The following is a 20,512-nucleotide window of genomic DNA, read 5'->3' as shown; positions in this document are numbered from 1 at the left end:
TAAGGTCTTAGTTTCTTTTGGGGAAAAAGGTTTACAAAGCCTAAAGAAAAGGCCCTATAGGGTATATACACGGGAAAAAGGGTGTGTGGGTGTGGTTCCAGAAGGTATAAGAAGAGGCCTTGGGAAAACTTTGGACAAGGGAGTGAAAAGGGCTTTAGGGATTTTAAAACCCAGGGGAGGAAAAGATGAAAGGCAACACAAAGGGGAAAAAAAAAAGGGTGAATAGTTTTGAAGCCCAAATAAAAGGGGCTTATAGGGGGTTACATTCGGGGAGGAAAAGGGTCTTTAAGGCCTAAGGAAAAGGCTTAATGATTTTTAACATGGGGGGGGCGTAAGTTCCAAGCCAAGGGGAAAAGGTGAAGGGTGGAAGGGGGCTTATAGTAGGGGGGGGGGGGGGGGAATATGAAGGGTAACACAAGGGGTTTATAGGTTAAATACAGGGGGGTTTAAGGTGGATTTGAACCAGGGGAAAAGGGGGCTAAGGAGGCCCTTAAAAAGGATTTAAACCGGGAGGGGGGAAGGTTTATAAAAGGTATAGGAAGGGGGGCTTAGATCCCTCCCCTTAGAAGCTTCCAAGAAGCTTCTGTAAGTGGATTTATCACATGTGGAGGGCAGAGAAGATGATTTCTGACGGCGGCTTGCTGGCTTCTAGGGCCCAATGGTGGCCATGATGCGACTCGGCGGCGTGCTGGGAGGACTGGCAGAGTCAGGCGGCTGGTTCTCCGGCAGCAACTCACGGACATCCCTTCCCCTCTCAAGGCCTTTCCTTCTCACAATGCCGTAATTCAGAATATCCCCCCCCCCTCTCTTACCTCGTGATGCTTGCAGAGAGCCGTCCCCCTCCTAATCACATCGCCGTCCTCAGTTTAAATAGGGGAGGGAAGGGGGATCGTCCCTCCCCTAACGTGTCAGTGTGCATGGTGGTGGAAGGCGCCGAGCTCCACCAACGAGCTTAGCCCTCCATTATATTTCCCTCCCCTTATAGCACGACAGTCAGGAGTGAAATAAAAATAAAGAAATTTTCATTTGATATATTACATTCTCTCCTCTTTAGAGGAATCGAGATGTCCTCATCTCAAGATAAACTGGGAATATTGATGGTTGAGTGTACCTTCATTTATCCAAGTGGCATCCTCTTCGGGATAATCTTTCCACTGGACAAGGCATTCTCTCAGGGTTCTGGATCTTAATTTCCTCTCCCTAACATCTAAAATCCTGTTAGGCCTTAGTTCAAGGACTCCTTGACTAGGCATTACAACTTGTTGGTCGTCAAGTACGTGGTTAGCATTAGGTACATACTTTTTCAATAGGCTGATATGGAATACATTATGAACTTTTAGGTTCTCTGGGAGTTGCAGTTTATAAGCATTAGATCCTAGGCATTTGAGAATTTTGTATGGTCCACAATACCTTGGACTTAGTTTCTTGCAATCTCCCAAGGATAGAGAACTCTTTTTAGGGCATACGCGAATGAAGACTATGTCTCCTTCTTCGAAGACCCTTTCTTGATGCTTCAAATTTGTGTATGCCTTCTGTCTATCCTTGGCCGCTTGTATGTCTTGTCTTATTGATTTAATTTGGTCATCCATCTCTTCCAACATCTGTCTTGAAGCTTCAACCCTTAAGGTTGGATCAGAAAAGTTTAGGGGACTTCTGCAATCATGACCATATAATGCTTGAAAACGAGTCATCTAAATGCTCTGCTGGTAAGAAGCATTGTATGCAAATTCTACCAAAGGCAAGTATTGAATCCACCTCTTCGGCTCTTGACAGCAGTATGCCCTAAGCATATCCTCGATGACTTGATTTACTCGCTCTGTTTGGCCATCCGTTTGGAGATGGTAGGCAGTGCTAAAACAGAGTTGAGTCCCAATAGCTTCAAAGATAGCTCTCCAGAAGTGTGATGTGAAGAGAGAATCTCGGTCACTAATGATTCTTCTGGGTAAACCATGTAGCTTGAATATCTCCTTGATAAACAATCTTGCAACATCGGAGGCTTTATAGTTTGTCTTTACTGGAATAAGGTGTGCAACCTTAGTAAGCATGTCAACCACAACCATGATGGAGTTGTATCCTCCCTGGACTTGGGGTAGGTCTGCAACAAAATCCATACTAATGAATTCCCATATCATTTGGGGGATGTCAAGCGGTTGCAGTTTCCCTAGCATCATGACATGTTCGACTTTGATACGTTGGCAAGACAAACACTCAGTGACATATTTGAGAACGTCACCTTTGAGCCTTTCCCAATGGTAGCTCTTCCTAACTGTATTAAGAGTCTTAGCATAGCCAGGATGTCCTGCGAAAGGGGAATCATGAGCTTCCCACATTATCTTCTGCTTAAGTGACTGGCTTGCTGGTATAAACAGCCTTGTTCTGTAGTAGACAAGTCCATTATCAATGGAAAATTCCTGATACTTAGCTTGCAACTTTTGATTCTGATCCTTGATAGAGATCTCCTTTAGCATTGATTGGTAGGCCAAATCATGGCATGCTTCCTCTCTAGCTAACTCAAGTATAGGGTTGTTTGGCATAGATACTTTTGTAGCTAGAGATCTGGCCGTTGATGGATTCTGCAAGATTAGGGAATTTAGGAATGCCTTGCAACTAAGTGCATCGGCAACTACATTCTCTTTCCCTGGTCGGTACTTGATTTCAAAGTCATATTCCTCCAACACTTCAATCCACCGATGTTGCCTCATGTTGAGCTCATTCTGGGTAAAGATCCATTTGAGACTCTTATGGTCGGTTACTAGAGTAAACTTGTTACCCAACAGGTAGTGTCTCCAGAGCTTTACAGCATGGATGACAGCTAGCAATTCCAGATCATGTGTAGCATAATTCCTTTCATGACTCTTCAATTTCCTTGAAGAGTACGCTACTGGATGACCTTCCTGCATAAGTACACACCCCAAGGTAAGAATGCTAGCATCAGTTACTACCTCAAACTCCTTATTGAGGTCTGGAAGTTTTAGAATAGGTGCTGATACCAAACTTTGCTTCAATCTATCGAAGCTATTTTGTTCGGGAGTTGACCATGCAATGGAAGTTTGCTTCTTCGGTAAGTTCGTCAGAGGTACTGCAATCAAAGCATAGTTTTTGATGAAGACCCTATACCTTCCTGTCAATCCAAGAAAGCTACGTATCTCTTTGATGAATACTGGTGTTGGCCACTCAAGCACATCTCTGACCTTGGATGGGTCCACTGATATTCCTTCTGATGATACTATGAATCCCAAATATTCAATTTGACGCTTGAAGAATGCACACTTCTTCATTTTTGCATACAGCTTATGTGACCTCATTGTCTCAAGGACAATCCGAAGTTAAGGTTCATGATCTTCTTCCTGTTTAGAATAGACTAAAGTGTCATCGAAGAAGACAAGCACGAAATCATCAAGATATGGCCTAAAGATATCTTGCATTAAGGTGGCAGGTGCATTCGTAAGCCTGAATGACATAACCAGGAACTCAAAGTGCCCATATCTTGTATTGAAGGCCGTCTTTGGGATATCTTCTTCCTTGATCCTTATCTGATAGTAACCTGACCTGAGATCAATATTGGAGAAGATCTTCACACCTTGAAGACGATCAAGAAGCTCATCTATTCTAGGAATAGGATACTTGTTCTTGACTGTTGATTGCTTCAACCCTCGGTAATCAATACATAGTCGAAGTGTCCCATCTTTCTTTTTCTGGAATAGTACTGGAGCTCCCCACGGTGAATTGCTAGGCCGGATGTAGCCCTGATCTAACAGTTGCTTGAGTTGTTCCTTCAGCTCAATTGCTTCTGGTATGGACATTCTATAAGGTCTCTTGGCAATTGGCGCAGCTCCAGGTACTAACCTAATCTCATGATCCACTTCTCTTTGAGGCGTAAGTTCGGTCAACTCTTCAGGGAATACGTCCGCGTATTCCTTTAGCCACGAAGGTCCTTCATGAGACTCTTGCTTTTGATCTAATTTGTTGAGTTTGATCAAGTAAACAAGTAATCCTTTTCTGACTCCTTTTATGATCCGAGATACTTTGGCCAATTGGATTCTTGGCACTCCTGCCTCACCTTGAGTTGTGACTAATTCCCTTTCAGAGTTTCGAAAGGAAACTTGACCCTTTCCACAGTGAATGTGGGCGTTGTTGGGCCTAAGCCAATCCATTCCGAGTAGACACTCATGGATACCTAAATTCATGACTCTGAATTTAACCGAAGTCTTCTTTCCTTCCAGAAAGAATTCCACCTTAGCAGTTTGCCTGGTACAAGTAACCTCACGACCATTTGCCAATTCCACAAGCAGGGTAGGTGCTTCTACTGTGGTTATTCCTAATCTTTTTGCACATGCTAGTGAGATAAAGGAATGTGTACTACCACAATCAATCAAGGTCTTGAAACCTTTACCTTGATAGTCCGATGGAGTCTGAATCACCGAGAACTGGCGATTTGGCCCTTTTTTGTGTAAAGCGGCATGGACTATCGCTCTTTCGAATTCTGCTTTCATAGTCGGATCTTTCTCTTCTTCTTCTTCGCATCTTTGCCTATTGGCAATGCATGCGGTTCTTCCTCTTCCTCGGGTAGCGGCTCCTTGACCACAACCTGTTCCTTGGAAAGGTGCTTGGCGATGTCCTCCACCGAGCTTGGGACATTGCCTTTTGAAGTGACCAGGTTCGTTGCAGTGGACAGTGGAAATAACGGAGGTTTTGGCGATTACTTTGGGTAGGAACAAAGTTGTTGACGTTATTCGTCCTTGCTTTCTTTCTTTGTCCCTGATTATGACCTTGAACTCTCTTCATTTGAGGTCTGAATGCTCATCTGTTCGGGTCATTATAAGACCAAGTTTTGTTACCCCTTGGTCTAGCTTGCACCTCCTGAATTATAGGCGCCGCTCGAATGAGTGCATCCTGAAGATCTGATGGATGCTGTCGAAGGGTTTATGAAAGCTATGTCGCAACCACAGAAGTCCTTGTTAAATTTCAGGATTGGCGATCAATCATACAAATAGACAAGATGAATAGATTGGTGAGCAATAATAGATCTGCCAAGCTTCCAACGAGACTGACACAATGGCTGCCACTCAAGACGATATCAAAAAGTGCCAGTTGCAGCTCAAGTAAATATAACTATTCTCTACCAAGAAGTCACAATACCTTAACTTTAAAGATGCACCACAGACATAAATAGCTACACTTGAGTCACATCATGTGCCAACCAAGATGCCTGCATGTAAGTAGCTATTTATATTGGGGTTCACTGCAGAGTATCTGTTCCCAGCACAGTAGCTTCAATCCCTTTCATTTGGAGAAGACCGTCCAAGCCATCTCTTTGTACATAAGTTCCAATTTGTCTTTTGCATCTGGGAAGTTCGTAGAATACCAATGTTGTAAAGCAAATATATTATCTATCCAACGGTTCACTACAGTATGGGCAGGTTTGCAACCATTTCTCATAGCTTCAAAAGCAACAGGATCAGTGTCCGCATAGACTTCCAAATCCGTCTTCAAAGACTTATGCCTCTCCTCTGTACCTTTTAGTTCTAATTAGGCTGCCTCACGTTCAACTGTATCCTCTCTGCCTTTCTTGGAGCACTCTATCTCTCTAGTAAGCTGTGCTTGCTGTTACTTTAAGTTTCCTATATCAGCTTCGAGCTTTGCTCGAACTCGTCTCAGCTGATCAGCAGAGCTTGGAAAACTCTAGAAATATTCATACGTGCCAATCTTGTCTTTGAACAGGAGATCGTCATCAACTAAGGTCTGCAGCACATCCTTCATAGTTTGACTGACCACCCCTTTCCTGGGCCTTGCTTCTCCAGTTCGCGCAGAAGATAGACGTCCTGGCTTTCATGGAAGATCTATAAAGGTTGACTTCTCTTTTCGTCCAGAGAGAGACTTCTTTTCTTCGACATGAACACTCCCACATTTGCGACGATACGTTCTGCTTGCAACCGAGAGAGATGCTCAACTTCGAATCCGGATGGGTCTACCACCGTGGACGCCGCCTGTGCACTGCGCTGCGACTGTCAGTCCACAGGCTTTCTCCTCAACTTGGCGGCCATGCCGACATCTCCATGACTAATCAATTGACTCCTTTTTGCAATTATGTTTGTTGATGCCGATGTCTTCATCTTGAACTTCACTTATTCCTGCAGCTTCTCACCAGATGTCGCACCTTTGACTTGACTGACTGTTATGATTGAAGATTCCATTGTTGATTTTATCTCCAAAACTTGCCATAATCATTGTGTCACCTTGTCATCTTCTGCAACGTTCTCAGTCTCCTCAGCACATTCTTTTCGTCTGTCCACTCACCGTCTCCGTTCTTCTGCTGTCTCATGCATGCTACCTTATTCGTCATCCTTCAATGTATGCGGTGATCTCCTCCTGCCATAGATGTCTTCGTTTTCCTCTTTTCTATTTCCAGTGTGATTCTCCTTTTTCAGCTGCAGAGTCCCCCCCCGGTTCCTCTTCTTTCCATATTGGCGTTCCTTGCACATTCGTCTCTGTTCCAACGTTCAAAAAACTCCCCCCCTTTCCGGATTTCCCTCCAATCATTTTTGGTACCTTTTTCCATAATGTATCCTAAAAAAGACCGCCTTTGTTTTTAGCATACTCTATATAGAGAGTATTCACCGCAGCATACTCTATACAAAGAGTTTTAACCAAGTTCAGTTTTACTACAATACTCTGCATGTGGTGTATTGCACACAAATGAAAAGGAGTAGGCTTAATGTTGTTCCCACTTGCCAAGCCAAAATCCTAGTAAGTCCACCATAGTGTCATATACCCTTGTCATGGATGCAAATAGCTGAATTCCCTTGTCAACATAGCCAAGGATAAGGAAACTCCAAAAAATACTCATTACGTTGTGGTATGCAGTCAAACATGTGCTGAACATCAAGCAAGCTCCCACATTTGGCATATTTATCCTCCAATGTACTTCGATTTCCATCTCTTGGAAATAGTTTAGTACTTCCTCACAAAACCCATAATCGACATATCTTAAAATATTAAAAAAAATCCCTGTTCTTCTTTGTCTTCAGCATAGAATGAAAGAGCAAACATAACAACTAAGTATGTACAAAATATCAAATCACACGCACAACTTTTGGGTGGTTTTCACACCTCAAATGCGCAGCAATACGACAACGCATAGATTCGAGACGGGTATTTACTGGTGGATTTAAGCCCGCACAAAATTTGGACACCTGCTGTGTCATGCCCATCTGTGGCGCATACTTTAAAAGTGAGACGAATTTAGAGTAGTATGCGTCAAGAGTGAGTCCTAGCTATTTTAGCTCGTAGAACTCGTTCATTTTCTGCGTGCGATATGTAGGTGGTAAGTATCTTCCCTGCACGGCTTTCTTTAGCTTCTCCTAGGTAACGGATCCCTCTGCGATCCCTTGATCCCTGCACCATTGCTTCCACCAAAGTCTAGCTATGACGGTGAGTTTTAACTTGGTGAGCATAGCCTGATTGGCGGGTGCAGTATCGGCTGCTTCGAAGTAATACTCCATGGATTCAATCCAAATTTTAGCATCAGCTTGGACGAATCTGCCTCTCCCGTCAAACTCGGGTGGCTTAATCTGCTTGAGAAGGAACTTCTTCTCCTGGATCACAGCAGTACTTGACGTAGGAAGCGAATTAGGAACCTGTACCTGGTGTTGTGCCTGAATAAAGGTTTTCTTAACGTTATTATACGATAATCGACATTAGCTTAAATTACAATTTTAATTCAGCTATCTCGTAAACAATGTAGCTACTTAACTTTTTTGTCAACTCTTATGCACAGCCAGACATTGATAAAAAGAAGTTTTTATTTGTATTTATATGGGCATAGCCCTTTCGAATACAACGTTTCATGCGATGATAAGCCAATTGTTCCATTTAGTTTGGGGAGAACAATTTTGTATTGCATTTATCTATAGGAACTGTGTAATAGTAGGGTTTTGGGTCATGGATCTTCAGGAATCGATAAGTCATTGGAAGTTCAGGATATCCTTTCCGTTGGAATCCATACTTCTCATGGCGGCCCAATACTTTAATCCTGTCGGCGGGGATTACACGGGTTACTTTCTCATATATATACGAGTTCATCTCAACCCTCCTACCTTGAATATGTAAAGTTGAATTTACGTGAGCTTCCACAAAAACGAATAGCTTCACGACTTTCAGGACTTCCAACCACTTGATTCTCTTTAGGTTGGTCTGTAGATAAGCAAACCGGTGGGCGACTATATAGTAGATTCCTGAAGCACCTGTCCATCTTCATTCCATGTACAAAGGTGATGGATTATAGATTTGCTCCAGGATGTTTATCATCCCAATTCTTTGTCTATAAAGTGGAGAATGCATTGCAGTCATAAACATGACCCGAAATACCAAAAACTTGTTCCACGCTTCGTAATTCTGCAAGACAGTATTGAAGGTAAGGAAATGTTTGGACAGCAACAATTGCTTTACTTCATTTCATTGAGATTTCATAAAAACAATTCCGTTGTTGGTCGGCTCTAATACCAACTGTAACGTGTCCACTAGTATCATCCAGGACACGTCTTAGCAGTCCATCGGAAAGGATGTCTAGAAAGTTCCACCCGGCACTCCCATGGAATGTTACGGTATTTGCGATCTTGGGCTTTCTGCGTCTGCCACGTAGCGGAAGTATTCTGGCCGTTCCCACTTAGGATCGATCGGAATTAGGGTTTCTCCTGATTGGTCATTTCCTAACAGCAACTAGTGTCGGACCCAAGCGAACTACTTTATGCAGAAACGCCAGTTCTGAAGCGGATTCACGCTGCACTTGGTTCAAGGAGAATGGGAAACGAGAGGGATGCAAAGCTCAACCTCTCTACCATAAGGCATAGTCCCATTCCATTCCCCTAAAACAACGTAAATCGGTTAAGACATAACTCTAGCTCAAAGCTTTCGTTGTTCGTGTCCTTTGACAATCATCCCGCTGTTCTTCGAGATTTGAGAAAAGTTCCCGGCCGACCGAGACCACCAAACTGTAGGACGGACCCATGGCCCATCCTCTGCACTTTCCTTGGTTTTCTTTAGTTATGTAATTATCTAACACATTAATTGGACATGTAACAATCAGCTTCTTTAATTAATCCGTTAAGCACTGGTTCCTTCACGTAATCTTATCACGTGACATAGAAAAACAATATCAGGCAAGTTCTTTATTAACATATCATCATATTTATCTTTGAAATACAAGGAGTTCCGCCTATAGGCTTGTCCACAATCCGCCCGAAGGCTATCCAACAATCCATAGGGATCACTATTCCATGTTTCCGCCTGTAGACTAGTATGCGGGCCTTGAGATCCAATCCGGAGTCACGTTAGCCTCTTGTGTAGGACCTGGAAGGCGAGGGATTTACGGCCAGAGCCCACCCTGGCACCCAAGCGTCCTCCTGCTCCAAGTAGCGCTCAACCGAGAGACCTCTCGCGATGGGTTCGGTCCACGTTCCCGGCGCGGTCAACACCGCCTTGGTTAGGGTAAGGCAAGCAGTCGGGGGTAACTGAAGCTGCCACTCCCTTCAGGCCTTCAACCTGAAGTATAGATACTTATTTATTTTGTAATTCATTGGTCAAACAAGTCAAACAGTGCTCTAAAATCTCTAGCAAGCACAAACATTTCCATTGATCGATTTTGTTGTTGGCAAACTGCTAAGGAAGGAGTCTTTCCTTTCGAATGCATCCAGCACTCGATCCGGGGTGTCTTGCAACTTGGCAAGATCCCTTATATTCTGGGTTAGGACGTACCCTATTAATCCAACCTAGTCAAACCCTAAAGTTCATTGGATACTTCAGTTTCCAATTTTTAACCTTCCTTACTTAGAAGGATATCAAAGTAAAAATCCTTTTTCAAGATAACTTGCGTAAGGATCCGCCATCCTTGTTGCTGGAATTGAGCCTTTCTTCTTGTGAATCAATCATAAGACCATAGACTTCGTACTTGCCGCACAAGTCCTGCATCGTACTATACGATAATGGAGTTACGAAACAATCCGTTTCAGTTTCTTTAAGCTGACGTTTGTCAGACCTAGGGTTTCCTAGCTTTTATTATTTTCTTTAAGAAACTCAGGGACAAACCCTAGTTCTTTTACATTTACGATTTACTGACCCTACAAGGTATAAACGTTTCTTGGATATTAATTCATTTCCAATGAATATTTCGCAGCATAGGTATTTCTAAGTTTATATTAATTTTGTTAACTTTTAGAAGGTAATATCGAGATCACCTCCGCACGATTTGTTATCTATGTGTCAATTTATTTTTCAATCCCAAACTTTATTGATTTGAGGTTAGGTAAATTCAATTAATCTCTCTTTTTCCTTGCGAACAAAACTCATGCCAAATAAGCAATCTTACCCTTGCTAAGTTATGCACTTAGCAATGATAACTTCCTAGAGTTTAAGCATAATAACAAACCTTTCATGATTTGCACCTTCCATGATAATTCGTTGTAAAAAGAATAGGGGTTAATAGTGCAAGATGCAGTTTTATGCCTTCTAGGCTTAACCAAAGTACACTACTTTAGTGGGTAAATAATCTTGCTCATGATTCGTTTCAATGCATAATGCTATTTGAAGGAAAACTATGTTTATACTTTATTTATTTTGCATGTTCAATTAAACTAAATTCCTTCATCGTAAATAACTAGGACAAAATGTATCTTATCCCTAACAAGTCATCTTGCACTATTGAATTAAAACGTGGGTTTGGGGTGAGATATCCACATGGATACTGGGAGATGACCCTCCCGCAGCTACTCCTTGGACTTTCTTAGGCGGCATCGCAGTTGTAGTCCTTCGAGTGTGGAAGCAGCTTTACACTCCTTTTCGGAATTCCACCGTCGCTCCCTTGCACGTCAATACTCTTCTTTTCCTTTTCGAGTAGGGGAAAAAATCAAGTCCCAAGGGTATTTTGGAAAGGCAAGGAACAGTTAAGGGTCTAGCCGCGAGGAGGGATAGTAAGACCTTTAAGGTCTTAGTTTCTTTTGGGGAAAAAGGTTTACAAAGCCTAAAGAAAAGGCCCTATAGGGTATATACACGGGAAAAAGGGTGTGTGGGTGTGGTTCCAGAAGGTGTAAGAAGAGGCCTTGGGAAAACTTTGGACACGGGAGTGAAAAGGACTTTAGGGGTTTTAAAACCCAGGGGGGGAAAAGATGAAAGGCAACACAAGGGGGGAAAAAAAAAGGGTGAATAGTTTTGAAGCCCAAATAAAAGGGGCTTATAGGGGGTTACATCTGGGGAGGAAAAAGGTCTTTAAGGTCTAAGGAAAAGGCTTAATGATTTTTAACACCCGGGGGGGGGGGGGGGATATGAAGGGTAACACAAGGGGTTTATAGGTTAAATACAGGGGGGTTTAAGGTGGATTTGAACCAGGGGAAAAGGGGGCTAAGGAGGGCCTTAAAAAGGATTTAAACCGGGAGGGGGGGAAGGTTAATAAAAGGTATAGGAAGGGGGGCTTAGATCCCTCCCCTTAGAAGTTTCCAAGAAGCTTCTTGGAAGCTTCTGTAAGTGGATTTATCACACGTGGAGGGGAGAGAAGATGATTTCTGATGGCGGCTTGCTGGTGTCCAGGGCCCAATGGTGGCCGTGATGTGACCGGCGTGCTGGGAGGACTGGCAGAGTCAGGCGGCTGGTTCACTGACAGCAGCTCACGGACATCCCTTCCCCTCTCAAGGCCTTCCCTTCTCACAGTGTCGTAATTCAGAATACCCCCCCCCCCTCTCTTACCTCGTGATGCTTGCAGAGAGCCATCCCCCTCCTAATCAGATGTAGGTAGCTTTGGGGTGCATGGTTTAAGCCTTACGTAGGAATCAATGTTTATAACGACTTGTAAATTTCTACAGAATAAGAGTGATCTACTTTTCCCTTAAGAAATTTATTTTTAGAAGTAATCCTCTTTGGAAATATTTATCTACAATAACTCTATCATTAGGCTTGGATGGATTTGGAGGTGGGTCACATGATATTAAAAAAACTTTGAAGTTGAATATGAGAGTCTCCTCACATTTAAGGAAATGGTGCCAAGCATATAAGGAAGTCAACATGAGCACAAGGGGATATGAGGATACCTTCTACAAAAAATTTAAACTTATTAATTACTTGGAGCCAAGATCTTTGAAAATGAAAGGAGGTGGAGCCAAGCTTGGACACACATCTTTGAGTATTTTAAGAAAATACTCTAATAACTCTCCCATCTCGTGCATACATCCAACTCTATTTTTTTTCTGTCTTAAATTTTTTTCATTTCATGCATCTCACTTTCCCTAGCCTATTAACTATGATATTCTCTTTTTTAATATTTGGAGATTTATAAATGGTGCATGCATAAAAAAAGCTTTAGCCACCAAAATAAAAAAATTTAATAATATATTGGTGCACGAAGGGATTCATAAACCTAAAACACCATATTAGAGAATTTGGAAATCTCCCAAGTCCTAGTTTCAAATAAGGGGTAGAGATTTGGCCATGTGGCTAAATCTTAACCCATGCTTCAAATTGGGACTTGGAAAGACAACCTATATAGTAAATAGGGTAGACTCCACTTTCAAGTAAGGGGACAAGATTTGATCATGTGGCCAAATATTAACTTGATATTGGGAATTCCCAAACTATGTGAGATTTCTCAAATTCCCTAATATAGTGTTCTAAGGCCACATCTTCAATGGTAGAGATTTGAGACTCTTCTCAATTATTATTCAAAGTATTCTTCTCCATGAATCTCTCTCTAAAACAAGCTTCCTCTCCTTTTGGAGGTTGGAACATATTGTAAGAAGTGTATATACATTTTAACATTCTCTCTACTCAAATCCTTGTAAGACTATCCATGCCATGTTGTAAAACCTCGTACTATACTAGTAATGCATGTGCACAACTCTCCCTTATATTTTCCAACCATTGTAGTTAACTTCTTTTTTCTTATTATTTTCTTTAGGAATCTTGACTATAAAGACATATGCACACATCACAACAAAATGCATTATGAAAGGAGACTCCATATACTGCCTTACATCACCTCATGCATCATTCTATTTGGGGCTCTAGTCAATCAAAATTACACTTGATTAATTGAAGTTAGTAGATTATATAATCCAAAAAATTATCTATAAAAGTAAACTCCTATGAACTTTTAAGGGAGAGACACATATACTCTACTCTACTACTACATTCACTATCTCTATTCGCTTCCTCTCCTTCGCCATTCTCCCATCCCTCTCCACTCTACCACACTCCTTCTCACTTCATCACACACACCATCTCCCTCTCCCTCTCTCTCACCCCCTCAACTCCATCACCCTCCTTGTCTCCACTTCATCATACCCTCACCCTCTTCTATCTTTACTCTCATTCTCTCATATCCTACATCGCTTCATTATCCCTATCCTCCCTACTCCACTACCCCCAAACCCCTCTTTACCTTCATCCTCTCCACCCCTCCTCCTCTATCTCCTTATAGATAGTCACCATCGTTAGCCTTCTACTTGTGTGATTGTGTCTCCCACCATTTTGAGTTGGGATATATTAGTTGTAATTGTAAATATTAGTATATTCAATTATTTTCCTCATATTGCACTATATCTTCTTCTCTCTTTATCTTTTTACATGACCGCTATTATTACCTCTCTACTCATGTGTAAAAAGTATCCTAGTCCACTTCTAATTTGGCTAGGTGGTGCCCCTTTCACATCCCTTAGTGTAAAGAGATTGATCCTATTTGTGTAGAGGGCATAAGTGCACATTTTCTCCTTTAGTAATTGGTGTCCTTGTTCAGGACATTGTATAATAAACTTTCAATTTCTCTTTGAGAGGTGAAAGTTTATATAGTTTTTAAAGTATTTATCTTAGAGAAAAAATGGTAGTATAAGGAATCAACCATTTAGAGAGAACACGCCATTTGTGCCTTCTCGTTTTCAATCAATTCACATAATCTTTACTAAAATGATCCATTTTCAATAATGCATAGCTCTCATATTCATACCACAAAGACTAGCTAAGATTAATGATTTGGTAGAGACATTTATCCTTTCCATTATCAACTACCAAAAATTTTTTTATGTCACAATTTTCATCTTGAAATAGACCTCTTTGTGAAAATAAAATATTTATCTTACTTTATCATCCCTTCCTACTTTTAACAATAACAATATTGTACTCATGTCATTCCCAAGTTTCTTTGGCCATCCAAGGAAAAATGCTTAATGGATAGTGTAGAATTTATCTCAAGAAGGGAGGATGAGGCCATAAATCTTTGTGATTTACCATGATTCTTAAAGAACTAACAAGGGTTTGCTATTGTGGCTTGGTGATGAAACTAAAGCTACATGGGAGGTCCTCAAGAATGCATTGCTTCTCCAATATGGTGGAGGTGATGCTCCTGAAAATTTGTGGACATAGCTCTTAGAACTATGCTAACACAGAGAGGAATATCCATTTTTGTAGCACAAAGATAAAAATTTACGAATATATGGGTGAGCACCGTGTGGCGCATCGTCGGGCGGCCGTCACTCCAAGGCGGTGACTAAGGTGGTGACCAAGGCATAGACCTTGGCATACTTGGCAATGGCGACGAAGGCTTCGTTGGCACCGTTGGTTGCGCACGAACTTGTAGGAGAATATTTCCAAGAGGTCAGCCATTCCGGCAGTGTCGTCACCCAAGTGCACTTAACTGCCAAGTGACTATCCATTAGGCTAGTTCTTTTTGTTGTTCTATACTACAAACGTAGTTTTAATAAGCTAGTCTCGGGAGGGTCTTCCAAGTCTTTCTTCCATGAACTGGCATATAGTAGCTCATTAATAATAATAATTATCTTCATAATAAGAGTTAGTTTCATAATTAGAGCTAGTATTTTTCTAAAAATGTGCAACATAAATCAATTTTATTTGGAATGTATACGCACATTAAAATAAACTAAGTAATGGGGACATTACATTCTTCTCTCCTTAGAGAAATCAAGATGTCCTCATATTGAGAAAAACTAGGGGTATTCTTTCATAAGGGTTACCGCATCGATCCAAGTGGCATCCTCTTCAGGATAATCCTTCCACTAGATGAGATATTCTCTAAGGGTCCTATTCCTAAGGATTCTTTATTTTACATCCAAGATTCTATCAGGTCTTTGAAGTTCAAGTTAACCTTGGCTTGGCATTACAACTTGTTGATCATCAAGAATATGATCAAGATTAGGTACATAGGGCTTCAAGAGACTGGCATGGAATACATCATGAACTTTTATGGTTTTAGGAAGTTACAACTTATAAGCATTAGGTCCAAGAGTCTCTATGACTTTGTAAGGTCCACAGTAACTTGGGCTTAACTTCTTGAATTATCCCAAGGATAAAGAACTCCTCTTTGGGCGTACATGGATAAAAACCTTTTTCCCTTCTTGGAAGATTCACTCTTTTCTCCCTTGGTCAGCATAGGCTTTCTACCAATCCTTGGTAGCTTGTATATCTTGCTTGATGGTTTTGACTTGTTCATCCATCTCTTCAAGCATCTTCTTAGAAGCTTCAATTTCAAGGTAGAGTCGGATAAGTTTAGCGGAGTTAGGCATTCTTGCTCATATAGAGCTTGAAATGGGGTCATCTGAATGCTCTGATGATAGGACACATTGTAAGAAAATTCCACCAAAGGTATATATTGTATCCATCGTCTAGGTTCTTTGCAACAATATGCCCTAAGTATGTCAGTTTGCCCATCAGTTTGAGGGTGATAAGCCATACTAAAACAAAGTTTTGTACTAAGAGCTTCAAATAATCCCTTCCAAAAAGAGAATCACAATCACTGATAATTGTCTTTGGTAGTCCATGAAGTCTAAAGATTTCTTTGACAAATAACTTGGCAATATCTGAGGCTTTGTAGCTGGTTTTGACCAGAATAAGGTGGGTAACCTTAGTCAACATGTCCATAATTACCATGATGAAGTTGTATCCTCCTTGAACTGAGGATAATGCAACTACAAAATTCATACTAGTGAATTCCCATTTCGTCTTAGGAATATCAAGTGGTTGTAGTTTTCTCGACAGCTTAACTTGTTTGGCTTTTATTCGTTGGCAACTCAAGCATTTGATTACATATTTAAGTACGTCACTTTTAAGCTTTTCCCAATAACTACATTGAGAGTTTTGGCATAGCCAAGATGTCCTAAAAATGGGGAATCATGAGCTTCCCATAGTATCCTCTTCTTAAGTTCTTGACTTGAAGAAATACATAATCTTGTCCTGAAGTAGCAAGCCCTTCGTCAACAGAGAAGTTAAGATACTTTGTCTTAAGCTTGGGATTTTGCTATTTATTCTAAATTTCCTTCAGTATTTGCTAATATTTGGGATCATTATTCACCTTCTCCTTGGCTAGCTCGATGATGGCATTGCTAAGCATTGATATCATTGTAGCTAGTGTTTGAGCTCTAAGAGGTTCTTCTGAGATAAGTTCATTGAGAAATGATTTGTGGCTTAAAGAATCTACAATTACATTCTCTTTGCCCTATATTTGATCTCAAAATCGTACTCTTGCAAGACTTCAATCCACTGATGTTGTCTCATATTTAGATTTGGTTGAGTGAAGATCCATTTAAGACTTTTATGGTCGGTTACCAATGAGAATTTATTCATGAGTAGATAATGTCTCCATAACTTAAGAGCATGGATAATTGCAAGTAATTCGAGGTCATGAGTAGCACAATTTCTCTTGTGAGTCTTCAATTTTCTAGAGGGTATGCTATTGGATGTCCTTCCTACATGATTACGCATCCCAAAACAAGAGAGCTCACATCGGTCACCATGTCTAACTCTTTGCTAAGATTGCATAGTTTGAGGATCGGGCCTGTGACTAAACTTAGCTTGAGCCTATCAAAGCTAGACTATTCAACTTGGGTCCATTTAATGGCAACCTACTTCTTAAGAAGGTCCGCGAGGGGTGCAGCAATCAAGGTATGATTCTTAATAAAGACTTGGTACCATCTTATTAAACCCAAAAAGCTACAAACTTGACTTACAGTGGTTGGAGGTGGCCAGTTTTGTACATCCTTGACCTTGGCCAGATCTATTGAAATTTCCTCTACTGAAACTATAAACCCTAGATACTCGATTTTCTTCTTGAAGAACACACACTTCTCTTAGCATATAGCTTGTGAGTCCACATTGTCTCAAGAACTGTTCGTAGTTGTGACTCGTGACTTCCTTCATCCTTGGAATATGTTAAGATGTCGTCAAATAATACAAGGACAAAATCATCAAGATAAGGTCTAAATATATCTTGCATTAATCTATTGAAGGTAGCAGGGGCGTTTGTTATTCCAAATGACATTACGATAAACTCGTAATGATTGTACATTGTGCTAAAAGTGGTATTTGGGATATCTTCTTGCTTGAATCTAATATGGCCATGGTAATACCCTAATTTGAGATCAATCTTGGAGAAAATCTTCGCTCCTTGTAGTCGATCAAGTAGTTCGTCAATCCTCTGAATCAAATACTTATTTTTTATCGTTACCTGATTTAGCCCTTGATAATCAATGCAGAGATGGAGAGTCCCATCCTTCTTTTTCTGAAATAACACTAGAGCTCTCCAAGGTGAGTTACTGGATCTAATGTATCCTTGATCTAAGAACTGTTTGAGTTGTTCCTTTAGTTCTATGGCTTTCGGAATGGACATTTGATATGGTTGCTTTTTGCAACTGGTGCAACTCCTGGTACTAGCTTGATCTCGTGGATGACTTCTTCATGATTTCTCTTGAGTTCTAGGTTTTCGTAAATCCCCTTACAGTTTCTAGCCCTATAAGATGTTCTAATAATTTACCAAGTGAATACTCTAAGATCACAATATTTCTTAAGAGACTTATATTATTTCTATTGAATTTGGATAGAAATTTTTAGAAAATCTTGTGGTATTGGGATTGTAAAGGGTTGTCATTCGTGCCCTTGACTTTGTTAGTGACTCGCATGCTTGCAACTCCAACTGTTGCTTCCACATTAGTAGGATCATTCGAGATTTCTATTTTTGAATTCTTTTTCTTCTAGGCCATGACACAAAATATGATTCGTAGAAGAAGAAGAACATGGTAGTAATACCGGTTGGCAAGGGTGTAAGACTCTTGATGATGAGGATGGTGGTTATTGCGGGATTCAATGATGTAGGCCTCATGGATGGTTCTTCTTGCCCCGTGGAGAGTAATACTTCTGTCTCTCTGTTAGATGGAATGGGGACAAGAGTAGAGGTATGAATTCTAATCGGATTGATAGAATAGGATAAAGTTCTTCAGTGTCTTCTTTTCTTGGATTAGAGTAGAAGAGGATGAGAGACCTTCTGTGTATCCCCTTCCTTGGGTTGAATGGAATGATGTCTCTTCATCTCATGGAATAGAGTCTTGTCCTTCTCAATCATCATCTTGTCCTTGTCAAGATTTCTATTGTTCCTCTTCTTGGTCATCCCCAAGCCCCCAATTTATAGTTTTGTAGGTGGTAAAAGAGAGGACACTTGCTTTTTTAACGTTTTTTTATGAAATCATCGATGACAAAGAGAGAATTCTTTCTTTTAGCACTTCTGATAACATCATTAATGATGTCAGAGAGGGAGCTCCAAGTACCATTTTCCTGATGAATTGGTAATGAACCTCTATGTGCTTGGATCTAACATGATAGACGGGGTTGCTAGCCAGCATCACATAACCGAAATTGTCACAATGCAATGTGACTTTGCTATCCAATGCGATACCCAAATCATATAGCAATTTCACAAGTCAAACTCCTTCGCATATCACTAAAGTTGCACCCTTGTATTCTCCCTTTGTACACCAGATAAAGCAATGGTGAATTGCTTCTTACTACTCCATCTGATCATACTACTGCCTAAACTGAAAGAAGAACCATTGGTTGACCTCATGTCATAGACACAACTAGCCCAATTAGCATCCGTATAACCTGTCAAGTCAAATGATTTCCCATGCTCTGTCTTCCTTATAAACAGGCCGTGATGTGCATGACCTATCCAAAAACCAAGCTGCTACAAATAAGTACTTATGCAAGCATTACATGCTCTCGGTGCATGTTTCTGTCCATATAAGGCATTTTTTAGCTTACACACATATATTGGATAGTCAGGGTATATATAACCCTCAGGTTGCTCCATATACACCACTTTAAGCAAGTCGCCATTCAAGAATGCATTTTTGACATCCACTTGCCAAAATTTCCAGCCCTTAGAAGCCGCTAATACAATGACTCTTCTTGGTAATAGAAGGTACAAGTAGATTCTTGGTAATAGAAGGTACATGTAGTACATAATGTAGGCTCTTCTTTTTACCAGCAGCAACATGTAGAAAGCATGAGCAATGGAACCATACCTATATGCTGAATATCGTAATGTGTATCATCATTGATACATACAAATCCATGAGACCCTACTACTAACTCATCAAACCATTCGCCATGAGGAGTCATATGATTGGATGCTCTTGAGTCTATGTACCATTTCTCATCTTTGCCTTGCTTAGGCGTATGCTTTGATACATGTTGCATAGCATACAATCTAACTCCCTAGTCATCTTGAGTACCACTTAGAAGATGCATAATGTCCATGCTCTTCTGCAATAGTGAAAATCTTTATCTCTGTTAGACTGCCCATGCGACTACCAGGAGCCACCTCTTCCTTTAGATGATCTCCCCTACCTCTAAACACTCCAAATCCTTGTTATCCTTGTGTATTTGAGATGTGCCAAGAAGTTTACTACTGCTGTCTATGTGTGTTTCAAGTGTCTCCTTGACCCGAAAAGCTCCATGAGATCTACCACACCTCTAGCTTGCTCACTAGAGTAAAAGACTCTCTCTCTCTCTCTCTCTCTCTCTCTCTCTCTCTCTCTCTCTCTCTCTCTCTCTCTCTCTCTCTCTCAATCTCCCTTGCATTGATATCTCTCCCTTCTTCTCTCTATACATGTCTTCATTAACAAAAAGAAAGAGAGAAGTAAAGAAAAGAGAAAAATAAAGAGATAAGAGAGAATGCACTTAGCTCAAAGCTCAAAGAAGAATTCTTTCATGCTTCTCTCCTTCTTCTTCTTCTTCTTCTTCTTCACGGGTTTTCTCCTACTCCTTTGTAGTTGTCCCCTCTCTTTTAGTGGATGTGGTGGCAATGGCAGTGGAAGCGGCAACCTCTCTCTCTCTCTCTCTCTCTCTCTCTTCCCATTGCATTGATCTCTCTCCCTTTTTCTCTTTATACATCTCTTCATCAACAAAAAGAAAGAGAGAAGTAAAGGAAAGAGAAAAACAAAGAGAGAAGAGAGAATGCACTTACATCAAAGCTTGAACAAAAATCCTTTCGCGTTTCTCTCCTTTTTCTTCTTCTTCATAGGTTCCCTCCTCCTTTGCAATTGTTCGCTATCTTTTCGTGGTGGATTGGCGGTGGCAATAGCCTCTCTCTCTCTCTCTCTCTCTCTCTCTCTCTCAATCTCCCTTGAGTTGATCTCTCTCACTTCTTTTGTCTATACATCTCTTCATCAACAAAAAGAAAGAGAGAAGTAAA

General features: G+C 40.9%; 1 pseudogene; it reads right to left on the bottom strand.

Annotated features, from left to right (window-relative positions):
- Positions 1-5,282: 5,282 nt before the first annotated feature.
- LOC148026724 (meiotic nuclear division protein 1 homolog pseudogene) lies at positions 5,283-5,894 on the bottom strand (annotated as a pseudogene).
- Positions 5,895-20,512: the final 14,618 nt, after the last annotated feature.

The sequence above is a fragment of the Lygodium microphyllum genome, chromosome 13 (assembly GCF_053477565.2).
Source record: "Lygodium microphyllum isolate KBCC chromosome 13, Lygodium_microphyllum_v1.1.10, whole genome shotgun sequence".
NCBI lineage: Eukaryota > Viridiplantae > Streptophyta > Polypodiopsida > Schizaeales > Lygodiaceae > Lygodium > Lygodium microphyllum.
This window is presented reverse-complemented; position numbering and strand designations above follow the sequence as displayed.